Source organism: Lepus europaeus, chromosome X (assembly GCF_033115175.1).
Source record: "Lepus europaeus isolate LE1 chromosome X, mLepTim1.pri, whole genome shotgun sequence".
Taxonomy (NCBI): Eukaryota; Metazoa; Chordata; class Mammalia; order Lagomorpha; family Leporidae; genus Lepus; species Lepus europaeus.
This window is the reverse complement of record NC_084850.1, coordinates 53,053,250-53,057,132: the sequence shown is the minus strand read 5'-3', so window position 1 is coordinate 53,057,132 and position 3,883 is coordinate 53,053,250. Positions and strand designations below refer to the sequence as shown.

At 40.2% G+C, this 3,883-nt stretch overlaps 1 pseudogene; it reads right to left on the bottom strand.

Moving 5' to 3' along the window:
* Nucleotides 1-1,137: 1,137 nt before the first annotated feature.
* Nucleotides 1,138-3,669, bottom strand: LOC133752606 (ATM interactor-like; annotated as a pseudogene).
* Between the last annotated feature and the right edge of the window lie 214 nt (nucleotides 3,670-3,883).

Here is a 3,883-nt window from a genome sequence, read left to right as displayed (position 1 = left end):
GCACCACAGGCAGAGACTTAGCCTACTTACACCACAGTGCCTCAAGTATTTCTACAGAGGCTTTGTAAGTGGCAACGTTTTTAGCTTGTTATAGATTTCAAAGTGTCTTTAATCACCCCTTACTCTTGAATGATAGTTTCTCTAGTTAAGGAACTCTAGGCTGATTCTTATCCTCAGCTTTTTGAATGAAACCCATCTTATATTGTAATCTTGTATTCTATTTTTGTTCCATATATTTTGATTTTTATTCAAATTCTAGCCTCTACATTTTATTTCTAGGATTTCTGCTTATACATGTTTTTGTTTAATTTCTGCCTGGTCTAGATACTTTTAAGCGATGACTATGAATAACAGAATTTTTAACGCATTATTTTAATATCATTTTCTCATTGCTGTTATTTTCATTTGGTTTGCAATCGATTGACTTCCTGATTGTTGATTTTATTGATTACTTTCCTTTCTCTAATTTTTTGAATGTTTGCATCAACCTCTCTTCTGTCCTCTCTGCATAGATTTTTAGTTGCCTCTACTCACAAACACCTTCACCCCAACCCTGAAGTGCATAACCAGATGGCTTAGGCCACCTATCCTGATGTGACTTTAGTGATAGTGCATATACAAGTATTAAGACATTCAAGGATGTAGCTCAAGTCCTATAAACTAGGCTTTATCTGCTTCCTCTCACTTCCTTTGTATGCAATTTTATGCAAGTTATAATTCCAAGCAATGGTTAATCTCTTTTCATCCTCTTTTTAATGCAGGAAAAACTAACCTCCACCACTATCCCAGTCCCTACTTCTGAGCAGTAATTATAACTAGTTCGTCATTTTCTTATCAAAATTAGTACCTGCTATTCCAGCATATACACACAACTACCTCTGCCTACATCTGGACAAGGAATAATATAGACCAATAATATTAATCTTGCTTTCATTTTCTTGTGTTTCTGTACAATTTTTCAACATTATGATGTTCATCTTCTTTTTAGTATAGACATGTCTTCTTTTTTTAGCTAAGTATCTTACACTATATAATACACTCAGATTTATATACAATTTTCATGTTTACAAGTACAAAATACAAAGAACCACACACAGAGAATCAAAACAACTGCATCATCACCTGCACTTGATCTAGTTAATACTGTTGTCCCTGTTCCCCATTTTTTAACCCCAGAAGGAAATGGTAAATGCCAACCTTCCCACACGTGGACTCCACAATTAGAAGCTGAAGACTGTGCAGTTCAGTACATCTCTGGGTTTCTACAGAGCTGAACTGAAACTCTATCATGTTCCAGGCCAAGTTGGCTTGTCAGAAGTAAGTCATCCACTGCTGTCTGAGTTTCATTGCTGGTGAAGAACAAGCTCCCCAGGACTTCAAAACCAGAACTCATGGTCTGTGTTTCTGTACTGTTCAACTCAACCTTGTTCTCCAGGGTAGGTATGTTCTTAGCATTGCAGATTCCCTCAGTGTGGGTCTCTGTATCAGATGAGTCGGTACTCATGGAGAAGCTGGAGTGTTTCAGAATTCTTCCCTGAGGTGGATGAGGGCCACTGCCTAAGAAGAAGTTTAAGTCTGTCTGTATCTGTGTGTCAAACATCTCAAGGCCTAGGAAGTTAAAACTTGCCCTGTTCCTGTAGGACACAGCAGAGGTTGCAGCAAGGAACAAGTGACTCCAAGACAGGTTCAGTGTTCATGGCGTTGAGTTCACTCTCTTAAGTTTGTGTCTGGGTATTTGAGGCTGAAAAGAACTCTCCAATATCAAAATCAATTCCAGGGTTCTGAATTGGGCCAGGTGGGAGCTGGTGTCAGGCCCAGGATTCGTGTCAGGCAAGACTATGATTACCCAATGTCTGACCAGGCAGATTACTTGACAAGATTTTTCTAACTCACTTAATAAGTCCATGGGTTGGGTCTGATTATCCGTCATGTTCTGTGAAGGAAACATACTGTCCTATTTGCTGAAGTTTAACACAGGTGCCAATTTCTCAATATCTTGATTTAAAGTCATGGCAGCAAACCATGAGTTACTGTCTCCGCTATTAAACTTCTGCTTATCATATTGTCTGTAGGGACACTGTATGATAAATGGACACTCTCAAAAATGCCCCCACACATCCCAGCATGGTCCATCTACATGCAGTCCTCTGTGGGAACTAGCATCCCACTGGTCTGAGTTTCTCTGGAGACCCCACCGGACAGGAAGCAAGGATCTAGCAACACAAATGTCTGCATGTGAACACTAATGGGAAAGGACACTTGAGCATCAAATGACAAGTCAGTCTGAGAACACAAGGACACAACAGAGTCGGGGCCAGCCCCTGTACAGAAGGTATAATGTTTTGTGAGGCATAAGACAAGTCTGTCTGCACATTGGTTGAAGACAGACTATTCTTCTGACCTCTATTACCCATTTCCTTTAAAAGACTGGATGGACTTTTACCCAAGTTCACTTGAGCACCTATACTAATTGGCTCAACAGCAATTATAATTATAATTATATAATTATATATATATCCATTATATTATATATTATATAAAATACATTATATAATAATATATTATATATAATATACAATACATTATATATTATAAATGTATAAAATGTTATATATAATATATTAGTGTGTATATTAGTGTATATAATATATTATATACTATATAATATACAATGTATATTATATATTATAATATAATTATATATAATTATATATTATAATTATAATATAGATATATTATATATAATTATATATTATAATTATAATTTTGGGGCAAGGGAGGCTCTCTTTAAGAGAGCAGGCCTCTGAATCTAGGCCGAGGATCAGGGTTCCTACTGACCAGGGCAGTAAGTGCACAGCCACTGCAACAGAGCTCTGATCCACACCTAACACTAAAGGCTGGGCCATGGGGTCAGCCATAGGCACAAAGACAGGCACAGAAGAAAACTGCATCACAGGTAGTTTAATAACCAGCCACTTTGGGCTTTGGTAAAAGCAACTTCTGAGGATATCTTGGAGGTGTTGTCAGAGTCTGCTTTATGGCATTAGAGACACAAGAGTCTTCCAAAGAGGCTCCCAGCTTTGTTTCTAAAGTTTCTAGTTCTTGAGAAGCTGGCCTGGGACTTGGTTGGCTGCCCAGTGATTCAATGGTCTTAATGAACAACTTCTGGTTTTGTAAGCAGTTTTCTATTTTCCTTTTGTTACTAGATGGATCCCTATGTTCTGAAGGGATCTTGTGGCCAGTTCAGCATATGCAGGATTGCAGTGCTGTTCCACTGGCATAGGGACAGCCACACGTGCACTGGGAGGTCTTCCCACAGTCTTCTGTATATATTTCCAAGTCCCACTCAGTACCCTACGAATTGCTGCACTTACTGCGTTTATGCTTCTTCTCAGTATGCAGCTTCATAAAGTGCTATTTTACAAGGGAAAATTGAGAAAATGATCTGTCAGGGCCTCTAGGGCATCCCTCAATTTGACAACAGTAGAATTTCGGTACAATTTTCAAATCTTTTATTGTTGGATATACTATCCCATCCTGCAGGAGGTGGCTCTTGACCAGGTGCATGTTGAACATTGGGCTGCTGGGCAGGATCTTCCTGCAGCCGTGTACAGTGCACAGGATATTGGTCTGCACGGCCCGGGAGAGCTCACTCTCCAACAGCTGGATCAGCTCCTGGGGCCAGTGGCGTGGGGGCTGCCCCCTTAGCTGGGGCCTTGGGAACCCCACGGGCCCAACATGGCAGTGGCTCTCCACATGACTCCTGGGACGGCCTGGGCACCTGCCACGAGTGCCGCGGAACCCACCGCTGCTGCTGCCCCAGACAAGTCTTCTACATTGCCTCTATACTTTCTCTATCATTGATATGTGTTGGGAAAGAAAG